At 38.5% G+C, this 22,257-nt stretch overlaps 1 long non-coding RNA gene across 1 annotated transcript; it reads left to right on the forward strand.

Moving 5' to 3' along the window:
* Positions 1–4,829: 4,829 nt before the first annotated feature.
* Positions 4,830–21,913, forward strand: LOC121942945. Its single transcript, XR_006105838.1, has 3 exons — positions 4,830–5,030; positions 19,805–19,875; positions 21,827–21,913. It is a non-coding gene; the product is annotated as an uncharacterized LOC121942945 (long non-coding RNA).
* Positions 21,914–22,257: the final 344 nt, after the last annotated feature.

Raw genomic sequence — 22,257 nt, forward strand, 5'->3', positions numbered from 1 at the left:
TCTGCTTTGTACATATGCTGCTTCCCCATATTTTATATACATAAGCCAATATATTGATATACATATTTTGATATACATTTTGATTATGGTTAATTTGTGTTTTTTATACATTATATTTTAAACATATCAGTTTGCAGCACTTTCCAAGACACCAAACCGTGTGCCAGTTGATTGAATCTGACTTGCAACACACCTGTGATGAACGTTTAAGTAATTTCCATCCATTTCCAGACATTTGTAAATGTGATTTCAATAAAATGATGGTGTCATCGCCTTTTAATTAATCCCAGCAGTGATGATGTGTACGCTGTTATTCATGAGTGGACATGAGTGACGTCATGATTTGTTTGGTCTCACGGGACACGCTACTGGTTGCCACAGAAACAGCTGCCCTCAGTGTCACATTACATTAACAACCAAATGTTTCCCAAGATGCATTAGCTCCTGCCCAAGTGAATCAGTATCGTTAAATGTGACTGGACGGGACGTTAAAAAGACATTGTGGCTTCCTAATAGCAGGCATCACTTTGTGCTGTCCTCCAGCACAAAATTTTGAGTGTCAAACACTTAATTTTTTGCATTCTGGTTTTTTATGCACTAGTTATTGACTTTTTGCATCAATTTTTGGTGTTAATGTCTTTAATTTTGTCAAAAATAAAAGGTTTCTGCTACTTTCATGTTTTACTGGGATAGACAAATGCACTAGTTCTAAGTATTAAGGGGGACAAGTCACCTGCATCCCGAAACCTACACCTGTGCGCATTCAGATTCATCCAATTATAGCCACCTCGGGTCACTTTTGGTCAAAATGCCAGACTTGAGACCTCAAAATGTCCATTATTTTTATTCAGTGTGTGGTCCAGAATAGGCCTGAGGGCCCGACATGACAGTGTGACCTAACAGGCTGCAGGAGACTGTGTGCGCACTTCTGGGGGGCTCTTAACAACATGGTCATCTGTCACAAAGCTCCAATGACACCCTGAGGACAACAGTGTTTGTCACAGTAATGACCATCTGATTATCGGTCCCTGACGGCCAGCCTGCAGAGATCATTGGACAGCATCAGGAAAAAGCTAACATAAGAACAAAATTGAAGGATGTTTGAGGGGTTGTCACCAAAGAAACCTTCTTTAATAAGGAGAAAGCTCCCTGGATTCTCTAAATCGATGACATTGCATGATGTGTTATTAAACCAGCACTCAAGGTTACCAACCAGGCCAGTGTGTGATGTTTAAATGAGAGCCAAACAGATGAAAAGCTGAGAATTTTGTGGACAGAATGCTTTTTCTTTTACTGACCTTTGTGTTTTCCTCTTAATGATTTGATTTGTTACTTGATGCCAGAACAATAGTGTACCCATTCCAGTCTCAGTAACTGGGAATGTATTGTTCTTTTTTCTCTATTTTACCCACATTTTACCACTCATGCTGATGGAAAAAGGTTGTATCTTTATAGTGCACCATAGAACCGAAATGATGTTATGTTCTTTTCTTTTCTTTCAGCAAGTTATTGTGAACAAAACACAAGTTTTCAATTAAAAGATGAATAAATAGCCTAAAAAATAAATAATAATAATAAAAAAAGGTGAAAAATGTCCATCGCAAGTTTTGAACCCACAGTGACGTCTTCAAATAGCTTGTTTTATCTGACAGAATTAACATGAACTACTCGGCGAGACTTGACATCATAAATGCACAAAAGTGGCAGGCAAACGTCAATGTTTGGTGAATGGTGATAATCTTGTTTATTAATATATGTTTTAAATATACATTTTTGATCACATGTAAAGTGTGATATGGTGATAATGTTAACTGCTGTCCATGTAGCCTAGAGTGACCTATACAAATTTGTTAGCTCTATCTTCTTCGAAGCTTCCAGGTTGTTTCCACTTTACGACCCCAAAGCACATGAGCACAACAAAGTCGGAAGGACAACTTTAACCTCTGACCTTCTGAACAGCTCATGAATGCAGGATAATATGAGTTTAGTTGACAGAAAAACATGTCTGCTGGCTGGAAACAAACACAGCTTAAAGGTAAACCAGAGAATTAGGCAACACAGTGACCAGACCTTGGTTAATATTTTATCAGCCTGGCTTAGATTGACATCTACTTTTTTTTCATTCATTTTTCATTCTTAGCAGGACGCTAGAATATATTTCTTAAGCATTTTTTGGCAATAAAAAGGCAATACAGTAACATAACCTTTGTTTATATTTTAAGAACTGCTTCGTTTTACAGTTTAATCTGAGGTTGTGAGAGAAAGCGAGAGGGAGGGGCGAGTCACTGCCCTGATCTGCTTATTCTTTGGGTGTGTTCCGAATCGCATACTCTGTCTTTTTATTTTCAGTAGGTACTATGGCTGCCCTTGCAAAGTATGTACTGTTGCATGCAGTATGCACACAATCAGGACATACTGCTTCTTCATAATACTGCAATGTGACCTGCTTTCTCATATAACTGTTACATGGAAAACAAATCGCCATTCACCAAACTCAACAGAGACGGAGATTAACCTGGAGAGCTCTGCTATTTTTACTTTTCAATGTTTAACTTTTAGGTTATAACTACATACATTGTGGATTCTAACATTATATATATATATATTTTTTAGCCTACGTATGCATTTCTCTACCATTGTTATTTTCATTTATTTTGTTTTGGTTATCTGTACGATTTTTTGTTCACTTAAACAATATATATTGCTATTATTACCATGTGACTGCTCATCAGTCACTTGATTGCACTGTCATTCATCATAGTGGCTTCTGTCAGCTGTCCCATGGCTGTCCCCCTGCTGTCAAGATGTCGATGCAGAGGATTGTGGGTAAGAATAGCCAGAAAATCATAATGGCTTGCATACTGCAAAATGCGGCCGGATGTAGTGGGCCATTCTGGTATTTTTGGGATACTGCATTTTACATACTTCGTACTGGTACAGGGACATACTAAATCTTTTCTGGCTCGCTCAGTAGTATGTAGTAGTATTGTAGTATGAGTATTGGAACGCAGGGTTTGTGTCCGGAGCGTCCGGAGTGGCGGGAATATGAAAAACGGAAATGCGGAAGTACAATCTGCAGCAGGATCAGTAGTAGGAGCAACAGCCTGGAGCCAGCGACAAATCAAACGAGCGAGGACATCTGTCTGCTGGTAAAACGAAGCCAAGTTTGCCGCATTTTACTTACAGGTACTACCTACATTGTTTTGATGCGAAGCTGTAGTGTGTCCCAGGTCTGAGTGATGTCTCACCAGACCTGTCCGCCATATGTCCAGTGTCTGTCCACTGCTGCTGAAAAGGTTGAGTCTTCGTGTGCTACTCGCCTGTTTTGGGCCTTCTTCTCTCTGTCCTAAAACTGGACACAAGTTCCCTCAAACTGCTTCCTCAAACTACATGTGTGTTGACTTGCTTTCAAAAAGCCATTTCTCTGCTTAAAATAATTTCTCCTGTTGGAGAAATTCTCCATATTTTGGCTTTCAGACGTCATACTGACTGCTAAGACAATTTCATGTCTTGTATCTCTATTTTTTTTTTTTTTTAATTTGGCATCAATCCTTAAAGGTTTAGTGTTTATGATTGAGAGGGATATATATTGGCAGAAATAGAATATACTATAAATGTAAAACTTCAACTAAAAGCTCGGAGTATTATTGGCTTTAAGCAGGATTATTTTTGTAACAAAAGGAGGTGCTTTTAATTCCTGTCACACAGAACTGTTGCTCTACAAAGATGGGAGAGACAATCAAATTATTTATTTAACCCTTTAAAACCTGGGCAAACTGGCTTTACTCATTAATTTATTTTACAAACATGGGGAAAAGGTAATGAGGAAGAAGGTGATGAACAACAACAGAAGAAATGACCCAGAAGTTAGTAAGAAATCTGTAAAAAGTAAATTACTTGGAAATTTGCCCAAACACCACACCAGAAAATAAAAAATAACAATAAAAGCGAGTAATGGCCTGGAAAAAAAAATGCTTAAAAATATATTTTTAAAATAAATAAAAAAATAGAAATAATTCTGCAAAGATAATTTTAAGTGAATAACTATGATAATTAGGAATGTAGTCCACTGAATATTTTTCCTTTCCTTTCTTGTTTGCTGTGCCAGTGATACTGTCTTCTTTGTGCTTGTGGTGTCAGTCAAATTAAACATATATACCTGTATTGGCATAAGCAACTGACTAATGTAAACTCCAGCAGGAAACCAACAACCAGGTTTTTTTTACATACAAAGAACTTCTATGAAACTTCACTGCATGGCAACCAGACCCTGCCTATAATTGAGAAGGTGTTTATTTGTCAAAATGTGTAGCCACACCAGGCTACTATATTGGGACTAGGCTTTTATTTAAACATTTATGGTAAGTATATATTACAAAGTTTTGTAAAGCCAAGGCAAGCTGCACATTCAGGTAATAATTTTCAGTAGGAGCATCACTACCAAAGACATCTTCACATTGTTATTTGATTTCTAATAAATATTGATCAGAGCTGCTTTAAGATCCCCTCAATGATAAAGTTTTATGTTTTAAGAAAAGCCAACAAAGATTTACAGAAAAAAAAGGTAATGAAAGGTCAAGTTTGTAGGATTTAGGGGCATGTATTGTCAGAAATTGTCTATAATATGCTAAGTGTGTGCACTGAAGCAATGTCTGTTTGCAACTAGATATAACACATTATATGTTCATTATTTCCTTTCCTTTTTTTTTTTTACATATTTAAAATGAATTTCAATTCAGTTAAAATGAGGACTAAAGAGGTGAAACTGTCCAACACAAAGATTGCATCAAAGTCAGTGTGTTTCTCCTTCTTTCTTGTTCTCAGATTTGTCTTGTGACTCCTTGAAGGTGTCCTGATGTCCAGTACTCTCTGCTCTTCATCTTTCACTTCTACATTTAAATCCAACATCAGCTGACCCCACTCGGCCTCTCCACACACTTCAGCACAGTGCTGTTGGTGAAATGATAAGTCTGTGACCAGCAGATGGTGCTGTGGCTCTAAGGCAGCAGTGACAGGAGCACCGACAGCAGGTGAGGTAACCCCGCTCAGTCACACACACTGTATCGCTCCCCAGACACACACTGATAACCATAACCTCAGCAGAACAGACGGGACGGGAAACACTACTCGGTGATGATAGATCTCACAAAAGCACAGGTATAGATTTTCTAATAATACAAACTAATCATTGAATGAAAGTGAGTCAGAGTTAGAGCTTAGGGTTACAGGAGGCGGGACGTTTGACACGGATTGTGTAAATGATATCATGTTGATATGAGTTATAGATGAGCAGGAGCATTCAGGTTTGTCATGGTTAATGTGTGTGTGTGTGTGTGTGTGTGTGTGTATGTGTGTGTGTGTGTGTCTGTGTGTGTGTGTGTCTGTGTGTGTGTGTGTGTGTGTTCCCAAGGTGACAGACTGAGAGTGAAGAGCTCTACAGAGCCCGTGACTAACAGAGAAAGGGCCTTGGGGGTCACACACAGACATAAATCTGCCAAGGGTTTCACAACAGGCACATACACACACACATACACACACAGTTCCACAGTACGTTTACATACTGGGATTAACCTATAATTCATCCAGGGAAATCCATAGCTGCCATTTTTTCCCTTCTTCGCTGACAAGATGGAAATAATCTTTACAATAAAACTCATGCTGACTGTAGCAGGAAAAACAACTGCTAATTTGGAGAGGACACACACACACACGGAGAGAGGTGCTGACCAGTGTGAGCTTTAATACAGCTTCAACAAAATGAAACAAATCTAAATACTGGCCGCAAAGGCCTTTTTTTTCATCTCATTTTTGTCATTTCACTTCTCACTTCCATATCTTATCAGTCCACGCATAACTGCAGTGTGCCAATTCAGGGAGCGATTGTGATCACATTGCTGCTGTACGGTGAACAATGCCAGGCCCGCCTGCAGAGTTTCTGTTACATCGAAAAGCCGGGTGTTGCAGTGTTCATTAGAAAGTCTCTAGCCGTTGGGCAGCATAGCTTCAAGACATCGACAGCAAGGACTACAGTATGTGATGGAAAGATATACAATGGGATGCACAATGTCGTGTATATCCAAATTACTTTGTATGCTGCATAACCTTACAGAGATAATATAAACAAAAGAACATTAGCCTGGATCTGGCATATGATAACTGATGTAATCTTAAAATATTACAGAAACATATCTTTTATTTTCTCTTTAACGTTACCACAGAAACAATGAGTAAGCAAACCTGGCACACACTGATGATCTGACATTAGGCTAACTCCTTTTGCTGGCATGTTAGGTAGAGTCTTGCTAACAGTGGCTAACTTCAGATGTGCGTGTATACGTACATCCTAATGTGCCTGTAAAGATTGTGACAGAGCCCCAGTCACATTGTTTTACCATCTTCAACATTTTTCTTACTTTTCAACATAGATGAACTTAGCACATATAATGCTCCTTCTTTTTCCCAAGTTATGAAGTTGTTCTTTAGGCTTCGGTGAATTCATGAGCTTTTGATGTCTCGGTGCTATCCATATTCATGTTCCCATCTAAGCATGGTAAAACAGTTTGAAGCATTATATTAGAAAATAGTTAGGTCCCAGACTTGTTGCTGCATCAGTGGGCCTACATTCCCTATAACCACTAAAATATTGCTTAAGCAGAGTTATCAGGGTCATACCAATAAAAAAACTTTTCTAACAAATGTGGATCACTCTCTACGTGGACAACAACTAACAGTTACAACCTAAAACTAAGGCTACTAGTATAAGGATACTAAGGCTGAGCGATATGGAGAAAATCAAATATCACAATGTTTTTGACGCAAAGCTTCGATATCAATATTGCATATTTATGCGTTCACAAAATATTTACACAATTAGATAATCTGATCAATAATCATCAGTAATGTGGATAAAATGACTTAGAGGTTAAAAGCAAATGAGAGAACAGCTAGAACTGTGGTCAGTTCAGAAAATTGTGTCACTTTACTGAACCTTTAAAAACAGGTAAAGACAACACTTAGGACATTACAATATCCGTATTTAACACGACATCTACTCTCATATCACAATGTAGATATAATATCAATATATTGCCCAACCCTGCCATATACAATATTACAAATTAAATGTAAGCAAAAATATTAAGATGCAATATGTGAACTGATAAAAAGTGTTGACATTTACACAGTGCCATTGCAACTCCTCTGCAGTTTGTTTCTCTGCAACTCTGCTTTAAATTACAGTGCATTTATAGTCAAAACCATTGGCTCAGTCTACAGCTGCAGTTTCACATTGGCAGCCCCTCGATGCCGAGAAAATGCAGTGGCAATATCACAAAATGCAGGGAAAGAAAATCAATGTGCAGACGAAATCCATTCTGAGAAAATACGTGGTCATATTTGGCGAGCTAGCTCTATTACTTTAACATAGCACTGTGTACTTTGACCTTTGAGATGGTTCCCCTGGGAAGTGTAATGGCACTGATGTGGTGTAGAGCCTTGTTAGAGATGGACAGCGAAATGTTTTAACACACATCAGTGATTGGTGACGGTCTGATAAAGATGAGGGTTACATTAGAGGGTCACTTCCATACATAAATATGTGTGCGTGTTGCTCCGCAGCCCATGTGTTCTTTCTTTTTTTTCCTCTCTATTAACCACAGTAATGAATAGCGTCTTTTTCAGTGCTTACAGGAAATACACCAGGACCATCTCTTGTCTGCTAATCAGATTCAGGGGCGTTAGACTGTAATAATCCAAAAAATAATAATTCAGTTCATGATTTATTCTTAAATATGCATATTTATACCATATTACTGGGATCAGGAGAAAAAAAACATCTACAAATACAGAGGTGGAAGAGGCACTCAGGCCTTTCATTTAGGTTAAAATAGTAAAAACACAGTTTAGAAATATTCTATTACAAGTGGAAGTCTTGCATCTAAGCTTTAACTTAAAAAAGACAAAAACTATGTAAAAGTTCAAAAGTATTGGCATCAAAATGTACTTTTAAGTACAAAATGTGTTCATCATCTAGAGTGGCCCATTCTAAGAGCACTTTAATGTTCTTGAGGCTAATAAAGGTGGAACTAATTTAAACATTTTTTTTATACTTTAGATGGCTGGGTAGCTTTAGAATTTATCCCTGGGAACAATAACTCGTACTCTATAACAATAATCATATTTTATTTGTTTACTTTGTTCTTAATTAAAGTGTTAAGTGTTCTCGATCTGAATCTGCAAATTAACCAATATTGTCAAATAAATGCAGAGCAGTAAAAGTGTAGCGCTTTTCTCTGGAATGCACTGAAAAAATAAATTAGTTGTTTTTCACTAAACTGAATTGGAATTGACAAGTTGAATCAATACAGAATTACCTCAAGTTGTCCTCGAATTGAGTCAACTTGAAATTTTAAGGCAGCCCGGACACTAACTTTTTTAAAGTTAAAACAAATATTTTTTTTTTTGTCAGTGTGTAGTGGCACAACATATCCTTAATACAATGATTTGTATTTGTATGATATCTAACACGTTAGCTCTCCATGAAAGACGTTACATAGTCTACTTAACATATAGTTACATAGGTTAGAGGAAAAGAAACATGTTTGGGCATCTTTTGGTTTCGGTGAATAAAGTTACTTAGGTAAGGTTTAGGGAACAAAACTCCTTCACTCCAGCATGCCTCCTTACACAGACTGCCCGTCTGCATATTTGTCAAGTGATTGCAGCCCCCTGATTACGTGGGTTATATATGGATAGTGATCCATTACTTTTCATAGGTACAAATGCTCTCTGCTTAAAACAATGAGAACATAAGAAAAACAATTATTTTTTTTTAACATGAAACTGCTTTACTCATTTTTACCAGTCTGAATCACCTGGTGGGTTTGTTTTGGAGATCTCTGAGGATAATTTGGCTCATGGTAAAAATCTCAGGAACATCTGGATCTTGAGTTATCAGAGAAACAACATGAGCAGGAAAAAACACTAATTTGTAACATGAAACTACTTTATTCAGTGTTTTACTGGTTTTAATCACCTGGAAAGTAGAATAGTAGAATAGAATAGTAGAAAAACTAAAAAAATGAATACTGAAGGAATGAAATCTACAATCCTTGCCACGAGATGCCACAAAATCCCCCTAAATCTTCCATACTGCTCCTTTTAGAAACATGTTGAAGACAATCTAACATAATGTTTAGACATCCAAGCACATCACACCCTCGTGTCAGTTTCCTGTTTTTCACTCGGATCTGTCCTGATATCAATGTCTACATCCATATACTGTAGTCTGAATGACGCAGAGCTCTGCCTCACAGCACCGTTCAGACAGAAGTGATGTAAACTCCACAGGACCTCAGCACAGATGGTTGAAGCCAGAGGCAGAATGTGTACCGTCATCTGTCTTTGAGGAGATCCACCTAATTAATCCAGCAATGTAATGATGTAACTAAACTTTGAGCCCATTTAAGTGTCTTGCAGACTAAATCTATTTCATATTTGGAGACACTAAGTAGTAGAGTATTTGCTCATGTCCCAGGGAAGGTGCTCCTTAAGAGAGTAGTTTTAATTTACAATAACGTCAAAGAGACCACTCAGGAGCAGGAGCAGATCAAAATAACAAACTGTATCATGTTCAATGTTCAAGTCTGAAAACAAACAGGAAGTAGTCACACCCCAAAGTAGAAATAGTTCAAATTTTTTACAGTTTTGATTACTGTCATTTGTTCTCCTGCCCATCATCAGTCAAAGCAGCATTTTAAAATATGTTTTAGCAATGTAACCTCAGCCAATGTTGCAGCCAAACTTAGCTGGTGGTTGTTCATAATGACCGCTGATAATATAATTTGCAAATGGTATATATATATATATATATATATATATATATAAGAAAGCTTTTTGAGTGAGCATGCTGCTTCTTTTGTTTGAATGAAGCTATATATTAGAATTTACCTTTATTGTCCACCAGGGTGTGAATTTATCTTTGGTCCACCACACACAGGAGACAATATAACAAAATGAGCAGATAGTAAAACAAACAACAAAAAGACATTAAAACACTTCACACATTAAATCAGTTCATGTCTGTGTCTGTCTGGGGTTTGAAACTCATCAATCACTTTGTTGAGTTAAATTCGCTGTTGGCACCTAAGATGAAGGATTTCTTCAATACATTTTTAGTTGCCAGAGGGACTCTGTAGCAGCTCCTGGAGCTTAAGAGCTCAAACTGGATGAGGAGAGGATGGGATACTCTTTGCTTTCTTCCTCATCCTTTCTGTAATTAGTTTGGTTGAGGGCTTTTATGGTTTGCCAACTATTTTGCAAGCCAGACACAGTCATAGAGAGTTTATTTTTTGGATCTTTAGGTGACTATACCAGGTAGGAAGGTGAAAAGTTGAAACACTCAACAATAGTTTTAAACACTGGTTCTAAAATCTGCTGACTAACACTGAGGCCACAATATTTCCTCCAAAAATTGAATGGCTGAGAGCATCTCTTCAAAATCTACTCTCTGTTTTCAGATCTAGCTTTGTGCAAATAATTAGTTAGTTAGTTAGTCTTGGCCACGGGGTCTATATAAGTGATTTGAATTGCATTGAATTTAAATTGAATTTCTAGCTGGCTAATATGACACCATGTTGGAAGGGCCTCATTGTGGACCAGAAAATCAGCTTCACCTTACCAGTCTGTTATCTGTAGAAAGTCAGCTAACACCATGCTGTCAGCATACTTAAAACACTCTACAATGTTACAATGTTTCTCACTGATCATGAATTCATTGGTTAACATAGAAACCAGCTCAGGGGAAAGAACACGGACTTGTCAGCATCCTAAACTCACAGTGAGCACCTCTGACATGTTCCCTGACACTGACTCTCTGTAGGCAGCAGCAAAGAAAGTCTTTGATCCAGAGAACTAGCACTGTATTAATGTTCAACTTAAAGATCAATAAGCCATTTGAGGAGAATGGGTCTCTGCTTTGAGTAAAAAACTGAGCTAAAATCCATAAATAGAACCCTGGCATGTCCTTTAGCATGGCAGAAGATGTTTAGTGACTGTATTAAGCAGACTCAGCACAGCATCATCTGTGCCTCTGTTGCTTTTATATATGAACTGGAATGGATCTGGCATAGTGACGACATTGTTGTTTTAGTGGCTGGCCAGAACAAGGTTCTTTGTTTTACACAGTGTAGAAGTTATTAAATTGATGGGGCGAGTGGTCTTGTTAGGCTTCAGTTAAGAAAGACTTGCAGCATCATCATCCTCACTAATAACTACCGATGTCTCCACAGGAAGATTTTTGCATATCTCATCACACTCTGTTCTGCCGGTGTCATGGGGGTTCAGTTAGAGGTTTCACTAATACCAAGAAGTTTTAAACCTTCTTTCACAGAGATTGTGCTTTAGTGCCGCTCAGGGGTCCCTTCTTCATGCTGGCCTTTACATTTTTACACAGAATCAAACAATGGCGGTATTATTCTGCTCCAGTGTGGGATTTAGACAGCATGCCGGCACTGCGGAAGCAAAAGATGTATGACAGGCATGATATGCTACACAACAGCTTTGGCCTCAAGCGTGACATAAAACATACAGATAGGGTATGCCTTATAAACAGTTACAATGGCATAAACAATAATTAATTGTCTCTGTTACGTGGCAGCTGATCTTTACCTCTCCACTCCTAGCCCAGCACATTTTCAAGACTTTTTCACATTCCAGCAGCGAGACACTAAAGCATTTATTGAGGCGATTCTTGTCTGGACTTTATAGCATAAATCTGTTTGTGCCCCCCTCATGTTTAAATATCTATCCCGTCGGTGGTGGAGCTAGAGGCGAATACAGTTTGTTTGCTGATAACATCCTTTTCCACATCCTTCATCTTACCCTGAGGCTTGGCGACAGGACCTGGCAACAGCAACAGTGTCTTTATAAGTCCTTTTTTGTGTGTTTTTTATTCAATTTTTTTTTTCCATTTTCCAATTTATCCAGCTGTTTTGCAGCAGACAGACTTCACAGATCCATGTGACAATATGGATTCAGACAAGATAGCCCTCCTGTTGTCATTACTGTAGAAAAGTTATATTCTGTGTTGTTTGTGATGTCTCTCAGTGCTAATGGGGTTGACAGCTATAGGTGCCAATACAGGTTTAGAGATGGATTGATGATTCCCATTTGTCACACTGATACACACACACTTCTCCTCTCCCTCACTGTTTCACCACCATCTCTTCACACCCCACAATTTCATCGTCTGCTCCTGCCATCAACTGTTCCTCCTCACAATTCCATTTACTCTACATTTCCTCCTTTCTGCACTCTGTTATTATCTTTTTCTCACTCTGCAGTTTCTTAAAATCCATTCTCTTCTCTCTCAGGGCTGATTTCCACCCCCTTTAACATCTCACTAAATTCTGCCCTCCTCCTTAGCTCTCTCTCGTCTTATCCTCCCTCTGTCATTATCTCTAGCTTTTCATTTTTCTCCCTCATTTTCTGCCCATCTCCTCTCACTTTCCACTATATTTTCTCTTCCTCTCACCTTACTTGACTCCTTATCACCATGCTCCCTCTCTGCTGTCTTGGTACCTCCTCTGATAACGATATATGCACCCAACATTTACTGTTTCTACCTGAACTGAGTCTGAGTCATAGCACCTTTTTAGAAACCCAACCACGTCGAAGGCTCGAAGTCAATACACCATTTTCCTGTGATAAATTGCCAATACCACCATTTTTCACATGTTTTCTCAATCGTGCCTGACCTGAAGTAGAACAGTTAGATGGGAAATGTTTCAGATTGTAACATGGTATAAACAAGACACCACACAGAGAATATAGAGTATATATATGTAAATATTAGTAAAACATGCAAATCAGTATGTAGTGCAGCTCATTTAAGGGTAATATATGTGAGACTTTGTACATAAATTTGTCATTGTCAAGTTAAAGCTAAAAAAATTAATTTAGTTAATGATGATATTATGCAATCTCTCTACATCAGGTTGTGTTTTCCGACACTTTTGGCTTATTATGACCCTACTGTGTTCACGAGTAGAGACCATTTGATTGTCCCCACCTGCTGTGGTGTTCATGACCATGTAAGTAGAAATTGTCGGAGTGCTCCAGGTTTACAACTTTATGAACAAGAGCTTACGAGTGCCATGTAAACACAGCATATTTTATGAGCTAGCTAATTAGCTAGTTAGCGAGCTAACTCACCAAAAATATGAAGGACAGACTTCTTGAATGGTCTATTAGTACAGTTAACTGTACAATAAGTCATATTATTCAATATTTCATGAAAAGCTCTCCAGAAGGCACCAACACAACACACATAGCCGAGGTGTCAAGTTCAGTTACTAGCTGAAATGATGTCTTGGGGCCCAGCAGACAGGTAGCGTTTCGTGACGGCACCCACCTGTCACTCAATGCAACTATGCCCTTACAAGACTTTAAGCCTTAATAACATTTAAATAAGTGCATTTAAAAATCACCCCCTTTACATTTGTCAATAACAGTGAAATAAGCTCTAGAGACCAAAGCCATTTTTTTGTAGCAGGCTGTAAACATGTTAATTTCTGCTGTAAAGTTGGGCATTTAAACATTGGGGTCTTGTAGCAGTTGACTTGCTCTTAGAGCCAGCCTCAAGTGGCCGTTAGAGGAACTGGGGTTTTTGGCAATTCTGCATCGGCTTCATTTTTTAGACTAGGGGGTCGCTGCTCGGTTGTGAACCACTGATCTACAACGTTTAGTGTTCAGCATTCGTACATGCATTGTTTTTACTCTTTTGATTTTCAGTCTGATATCTCAAGCTAGAGCCAAATCTGTCGCAGTCAAGAGGTGGATACGCTTTCCATCTCTTGCAGTATTTAAATAAGGTCCTGCAGAAGTTTAAAGCTGTAGGCTGTATTTTGCATGTTCCCCTCATGTCTGTGTGTATTTCCTCTAGCTGCTCCAGCTCCCAGAGGTCAGTTGAATTGAAGACTCTGTAGTTGTAAATCTGAGCGCGAATGTGACCTGTGATAGACCGGCTAACTGTCCAGACTTGCACTCTGCTTCTTGCCTAATGTGTCTTTGAATAGGCTCCAGCCTCCACATAACCCAGCACAGGAAAAGCATTTAGAAAATAGTATAAAAGAAGAGCCAAAGAAGCGTTTACTGTATTGAGTTAACAGAGAGAGGGCCAAAAGACGAGGCTGAATGTCGGTTCACTGAACAGAGGTTGCTGTGTGGCTACATCAGCAACTGTGGCTCCAGAAAAACTCATCATTACTTGAGTTTTCTGAACAGCAGCCAATAAAAAGATGTCACTTGCATGACTTGTGGATGCTGTGCCATCATTTGTTGTCGTTGTATGCCCTGAAGCTTTGATTGTGCCATAATGATTACTAGTTATTAAAATTAAAATGTGTCTTTGTCAGTTGGGGCCATAACTGTATATAAAAATGGACACAATAACAGTTCCCCCAAAATGTAACTTTTCAATCCAGATCGCCCCCTGGTGTCTGTCTGCAGTATAGGTCATAAAGTCCGCCCCTCCATGTTAGTGAATGGGACACAGGCCGAACTTAAAAAATTCAAAATGCATGCCAAATACATTTTTCCCAAAGATTGTTTCTGTCATTGAAGTTCTCATCACCCTGGTGTTTGTTTAAGTGAGTTGGTTTTAATGGGTTTTTCAATTCTACTAAAAAGGGATGATTGACAGCTATGTTAGCCAATCCATGCATTCAATGGGGCTGCTCGCACTTGGTCAGACGGGTGTTTTGGCAGGAACTCCTCCCCCCCAGATGATTATTAATTAAAATTTCCTATAATCCCTGCCACCCAGTGTTCCCTGCCTCCCAGCATATTAAAGAAGTAATTACTCCATCAGTATTTCACCATCTGCCATGTGGAGAAACTGAAGCTCAGTTTTTTTTTTTCAGAAATGCTGCAGTCCTCTTGTTTTGTGCCATAAAGGCAATCAACCTGCTGCAACAAAGGAAAATGCTGTGTGCAGGCTTTTAGTAGCCCACAGTCACCATGCCAATAGTTACAAATTGTGCTAATGTCTCAAAGTAAAAGTTACAATAATTGGATGGTAGTAATGCCACATGTGGCATCTTTAATCTTCGTTCATCTTGTTGACTTCTACATGGCTGATTTCTGTCGTTTTCTCTCTTTTGTGTTTCTTTGCTGTGAGCTGTGAGCCTCCAGTCAAGCAGACAGGATTTAGAGCCCTTTGGTGCAGATCGCTCTGAGGTCAGCCAGCGTGCCTGTAGCTCGGCTGCGGGTGGGCAAAAAAAACTGATTTCCTGCTGATGAAGCAGTGAAGGACAAACCCTCCACAGCGAGCTTTATCTGTCAGCTTTCCTCCATGCTGCCAGCAGGAGGATCAATCAAAAGATTTCCAATAGGAGTTAGTAATGATTTCTCCCTCTTGAACTTCCCCCGTTCTCCTCTGCTCTTTCTCCATCTAACTGTATTTTCTCAGACGTATGACTTGTTATGTCTGAATACCCTGTCTTTTATTTTACTTAGTTTTATTTTATTGTTTCTCCTTTTTATTTTATTAAATAATTTCCTCTGTTTTACCAGCTGCATTAAGATTGTGACAGCTTGTATTGTCTTCACCTCCTGAGGGTAATACAGTCTGGTAAGACCATCCTGAGGACATGAGCTCAGCATTTTGTTTCACTCTCTGTTTCAGTCTGGACTCGCTAATGCCCCACCTTATATCCAGAAATTAAAATCCCATTGGGGCCAATCAGGGATCCTCACCGTAGTTGACAGTGTAAGCAGCCAATCAGGGACTGCATTGTAGTCACAAGTTCACTTTACGTCCTGGCTGACATTTGCTTTAAATCGCAGAACGTTGTATTCCGGCTGGAGTGACCCATCTCCAGTTCATCTTGTTTTAATTTCATTTTTCTTTCTAGTTCTTTGTCTTTGCCTTTATTCCCTGCTCTTTGTCTGTCTATCTGGCCTCTTCTGTCTTTCTCCCAGTTGTCTGTTTTCTAGTCAGATCTCCAGCCGGCCCTGTTCCACCCGCTCACAAGATGCTCTCTAGCAAGGCCGCTTATGACACTTTCATTTGTTTTCCCAGAGTGCTTTGTATGTTTTGGTGTGTGTGTCAGAGACAGGGACTGAGATGAAACAGGAAATGGCCTCCAGCTCATTCAATTTAGATGCGAAGCACCATGCAGAGCTGTCTGTTTTCTAGTCAGATCTCCAGCCGGCCCTGTTCCACCCGCTCACAAGATGCTCTCTAGCAAGGCCGCTTATGACACTTTCATTTGTTTTCCCAGAGTGCTTTGTATGTTTTGGTGTGTGTGTCAGAGACAGGGACTGAGATGAAACAGGAAATGGCCTCCAGCTCATTCAATTTAGATGCGAAGCACCATGCAGAGCTTTTAGGTGGTAGGGTGAGGCTCAGGATGAGGACGTCTGGTTGCAGATTTTATACCCTGTAGTTACACCGAAGCAGGAGCATTACAAGTACTCTGATAGTCAAACCTCCTGCTGCTGTGGGAGTGCTGCCACCATCTGTCGCTGGAGAAACTTTACAACATGTTTCTGTAACTGAACATATTGGACAAATTGCTTTGTAACACTCAGAAACAGTATCTAGCTGCTCATGTGCCAAAGAGCTCAACAGTAGGAAGAAGTTTAGTTTTTGACAACAACATATATCCTTCAATTACCTTTATTTCACTGGACTGAACTTCTAGCAATTACAATATTACCCAACTAAGTCACCAAAAGAATAATGGCATTGTATGATTTGACAAGCCATTGCTTAGTTAAATTTGTGTGTTAAACTTTACATTTCAACAGTACTGTTTTTAATATGCGGTTATGTTTAGGCACAAAAACCACTTGCTCATGGTTAAGAAAAGATGTTTTGTCTTAAAATACCCAGTTTAGGGAGCACAATCCCAGCAGGAAACACAGTAATGTCCCGGTTTTAAAGGAAAAGCTTTTTGTGGTATTATGTCTGTTGGAAAGAGGATGATGGATCTCTACAAAACACCAACGTTTGGTGCCTAAAAAGCTGCTGGAAACAAAGCAGTGTCTGTTACTCAACTGGTACTGTGGTACACAAATGGTACTATTATGTGTTGGTCTTAAACGTTGTTCTGCAGCTTGGTAGGTGTCACGCCATCCACTTCAAAACAGTGACTTGGACTCCAAAGTTGTTTAATAATAATAACACTTGGTAAACATTCCCAACGTAATACTTCTCTTTAATGGGAATACTCTCTCTATAGGGGACCACAGATTCCTAAACAACTTCTAAAGCATACATTAAAAAATTACTCCTAGACATTGAACGTTTATTGACTTTGTATTAACGACTAATGAGGAGAAGTTTGGTGTTTTCTCCTGTTCAGTTTTCCTTCAGTCTGTAGCAGCTGTAACTGTTCATGAGCGTCATGTGCATGAGCGTCACTTTCAAACATGTCAAATAAAATAGTTTACAAGTTTATGTTCCATATAAACAGAATGAGGTGCAGGATATTTAACATGCGTCATGAAACACAAATGCATAATTGATAATTCAATTTAAAGCTGGGGTAGGAAGAAATCTGGAAAAGGAAAAAAATGTCAGTCTAAAAAATAGACCCTCTTCCTGCCGCTTTCCCATCACTGTCCCAATGCTGCGTTCATGTGACGTCAGAAAGTCATAGATTCCGATTTGTGAAATCGTTCTTCCAACTTTGTTGTGTTCATGTGCTTTGAAGTTGTAAAGTGAGAACAACATGGAAACTACAAATAAGATGGGTTGCACTTTAATGCTAGGAGCATTCTAACAAGTGGTTGATAGCTGTTTCCAGTTTATTAATATTTTTTTATAAATTATTTAATTTTTTATATATTATATTTCTATATATTTGATATCTAATCTAGATCACTCTACAGGGACAGCAGTTAACATTAATACAATATTACACTATATTACTACAGTATGTGATCAAAATGGATATTTAATACGTGAATTAAAATATTCTTACCATTTACCAAACACTGACTTTTGCCCGCCATGTTTATGCATTTATGACATCAAGCAGACGTCGGCAGCCCGTGTTATAAAATAAGATTGTTATCAGTGTTAGTATACTCACCTGGTACGCTTTATAGTTAAAAGTTTGTTTGCTTGCTACAGCTAATAGATGCATATACTAAAATGTGCAACTACTAAAGTAAATTATAACTACTTGGAACAATATAACGAAAAATACAATTTTTTACCATCAATTGTTGACACTGGTTCCATGTTTTCCACCATTTCTGCTGCCCTGAAACGTCATGCAAACGTCACCACATGGGAAAAATTTCACACTTGTAATTACGACTTTGGAGGGCTGTTCATGTGCTCGTAATTTGTAAATACAGTAAATACGATTTTTCCGAGGAGCACGTAGGTAGCATAAGACCCTCTCACCAGACAACCACGGGCATATTCACGCACTTCACACGGTAACCCAGTGTTTCTTATACATTGTTTAATCTTATTTTATAGTTACTCAGCCCCTCCTCTCTCTGTTTATCTGACCACAAATGAAACAAATGAATTAGCGAGCTAAAGTTGGTCATTGTCCCTTTGCCTCACTCTCAGCAGTTTCTTACCCAGGAGAAAAGCGGGTAGCTGATCGCGATACGGAGCTTTGGTTGGCAGCTTAGCGGCTTGAATTTAGCTATCAACAGCACCGCAGGCCTGATTTGCAGAAGGCTAAATTATTGGCAACATCTTTGAAAAATGTCTGTTTAATTTTATTTGATGTCAGACTCTTTTAGACTCTTTTTAAGTCTGTCTTTCTTTTTATGCCTCCTGATGGTAATAGCAGAGGCTGAAGAGCATTATGTTTTCAGGTTGTCCGTCTGTCCGGCCCATTCTTGTGAATGTGATATCTCATTAACACTTTAAGAGAATACCTTCAAATTTGGCACAATTGTTCAAGTGGACTCAAGGATGAACTGATTAGATTTTGGTGGTCAAAGGTCATGGTCACGCTGACCTTGCTTTTGTCTCATTCTTGTGAAAGCCTTTCTTCTAAATGAAACCTTATGGGACTTTCTTTAAATCTGACACAAAAATTTACTTGGACTCAACGGTGAGCTGATTAGAAATTGGCATTTAAAGGGCAAGGTCACTGTGATCTTGCATCCAACTCATTTTCATGAATGCAATATCTGAAGATGAATTTGAGGGAGTTTCTTCTTATTTGGCACAAACATATACTCCGATAGCCACATATTTTATTATTATTATTATTATTATTATTATTATTATTATTATTATTATTATTATTATATTATTATTATTTATTTTTTATTTTTTTTATCATCAGGGCATATCATTTATTAATTGCTATATGGATGTAAAGAGAATTTCAACAAATAAAACAAAAAAAGCTTCCAAAATAAGCTTTTGGGTAACATTGTTTTATGGTCATTAACAAACTCATAATTTAATTCATGAAATGACTAGGATTTAATCGTTTGTCTCTTATCTTATTGTTTCTTAAGCAAATATGGTCATAAACACTAAAGCGGGAGGGTTTTCTTCTTCAGATATAAAATAGGAAGTTTATATCTCCTGCACTGCTGCTGCTGTCTCTGTCTCATTTTATCTCTGTTTATGTAAAGAAGAAATGGTGTTTTTGAATAAGATAAGATAAAAACTGTGAGAACATTCAGGTGATGCCCAGAAGTCAGACTCCAGATGAACTGACACAGGCTCGTTGTGACGGAAGTCAGTGATGGATTGGACTTGATGCTGTTATTCCTCTCGGGTCACTTCTTATTTCTTCTGTTTTGTTTCCAGCCGAGTGGAGGCAGGTGACCACCAGGGTTAAAACAAACATGCTGAAGTCCAGATGTTGCACTCCACCTCAGGTACAATCACAACTAACCTGCTCTGTTCTGCTCCCATAAACCACCAACTCTGTGTGTGTGTGCGCGCGCGCATGCATGCACACATGTGAATGGCTATGCATCTGCATGCCTGTCTCTTTGTGACTGTGTCAGGTCTTCTCATTGTGTGCTGAAGTGTGTTATTTTTGGATTTTTCGTAGGTGTGTGTTTGTGTGTGAGTGTTCTCTCGGTCTCTTTGTGTCCTTGTCACTGTTCTGTCACTGTGTGTGCACACATTTGTATGGTGCAGTGGCTTGTGGGGATGGGTGTTGTGTAGGGATGGGACAATATACAGTTTCAGCCCAAATTTAAAAAAAATACACTCAAAACCCGTTTATGGATGGTGGTTAATTTCCATTTTTAAAAAAAATGTATTTAACCACAAAAACCTCTTGAGATTAAAAATCTCTTTTTTTCAAGATTGTCCTGGTAAAGACAGGCAGCAACAAAAGTTACAGACAACATGGAGCAAAAATACAAAGTCAAAATATGCAACTCAATAAAAATATAAAACACAAAAAGAACACCAAATAAAGTTTACACAAGGAAGAACTAAAAATTATGTTAATATATGCTAGAAGTAAACCACAAAAACAAGACAATTCAAAGACCAGCTAAGAAACACTCTGACATTGGCATGTAGAAGATGACATCCAAAAGTCCTGCATCAGTGCTTTGAAACAGCCTTGGAACCCAAGTCTCTACAGCCAGACTCCGTATGAACCATAGCTATAGACAATAAGAACACGTTCTGTTCAATTTTTTGCTTAATGTACACACATAAATATGCTGGAAGTAGGCAAATCAGTCTGTCTGCTGGACAACCAACAATAAGAGACTCTACAAAAGCCAACCTGATCTCACTCCCAACTTGTTGGCACTTGGTCAGAGGCCCTCTGTGTCAGACACCGATGCACAGAAGCACCCTTAGCTGCAGTTTTTGCTTTAACTACTGTATTTCCACGATTAAAAGCCAATACTAATACTTAAATGTCGTGAAAGGTAGTATGATGTCCATATGATTATTGAGAACCATTTTTAGTGCCTACTTTTGCAAAAAAACCCAAAAAAATCTCTAGATGTGCCACGCCTGAGAATTTTGAAAATGGAAGTTTTTTTTTGAAAAGACACTATAACGAGCATACTTGTCCACTGGCATCCAAAATTTGACACCAAAAGGGTACATAGAGCATCATATTTGATGCCACTGTCCAAACGTCTGTATTTGAAGAGATGCACCAGCCTCTAAATACACCAAAGCTCTTAATGAGATTGTTTCATCTCAACAGATATGATGCCGTTTGCCATTTCAAAGGTTGGAAAGCCTGGTTTTTAGTGATTGTTTTTCACTAAATAGGATGTTCACTAAAAAGGATATGTGTCTTAATGCAATTAAAATATTTGTTTTGTAACAAAATAAGGTTAAATAATTCCAGCATGTTTTAGTGCCATTTAAAGAATTTTAAAGGAATACTTCACCCTCAAAATGGCCATTTGTAAATCAGTTGGTTATGCTGTGGTACTTTGCAAAGATTTTCTCCCCTTTCATGCCTCCACAGAAAACTGCAATCACATTGATTTATATATTGATTGGGGACTACTTTTAACAACAGCAAAATATATCAGAACAAAAGATTACAAACACTCACACAACTTGTGAGGTATAATTTAAGTCTCATTTATTCAGTCGTATTCTCAGTACTTCCCAAACACATGTATTTTCTGTATAACTAGAAAGAAGGCCTTTTTCACAAATACGTCAGAGAGACATTTTGTCAAGTCAGAGGACATGATCAGGTGTAAATAAAAGAATTCAAGATGACTGAGTTCCATTTAGCTGCCCTAGTGTACCTGCTGTGGCTCTGTTACTGGCACATTTAATTGAGTCAGCTGTCGTTAATGTAATCAGTAACATCTGTGTTCCTACACAAAGGGAATGGAGAACGGAGATGTGCACGTGGTTGGTGTCCTCACAGGCATCTGGAAATCCAGAAAACATACCAGGATACAAGATCTCCGACATAAGGTGAGTCATTACCTATTTGTTAATCTTTGAAATCGGGGCCCCCTGAGGGTCTCCATTTGGAAAAAAATATAAATTGAATCCCAGCTCCAGAGAGTCTGAAAGAGCAGAGTGGACATGTTGTTGTTTTTAACTACAAAAATCAATCATGGGTCGCATCGAATCTAAATTTGAGGCCTGGTCCATGTACACAACTCTATTTGAAAAAGTACCTCTTTTTATGCATTTTGGACTTTTGTATACAGTGTTTTTAGGGTTGCTGAAAACAGTCTTTGAAACTCCTTGCAGGGGTGTTGATGTGTGAGGAAAAACTGACCTAATGGCTTGTGAAGTCAGATTGT

The sequence above is a fragment of the Plectropomus leopardus genome, chromosome 5 (genome assembly GCF_008729295.1).
Source record: "Plectropomus leopardus isolate mb chromosome 5, YSFRI_Pleo_2.0, whole genome shotgun sequence".
Taxonomy (NCBI): domain Eukaryota; kingdom Metazoa; phylum Chordata; class Actinopteri; order Perciformes; family Serranidae; genus Plectropomus; species Plectropomus leopardus.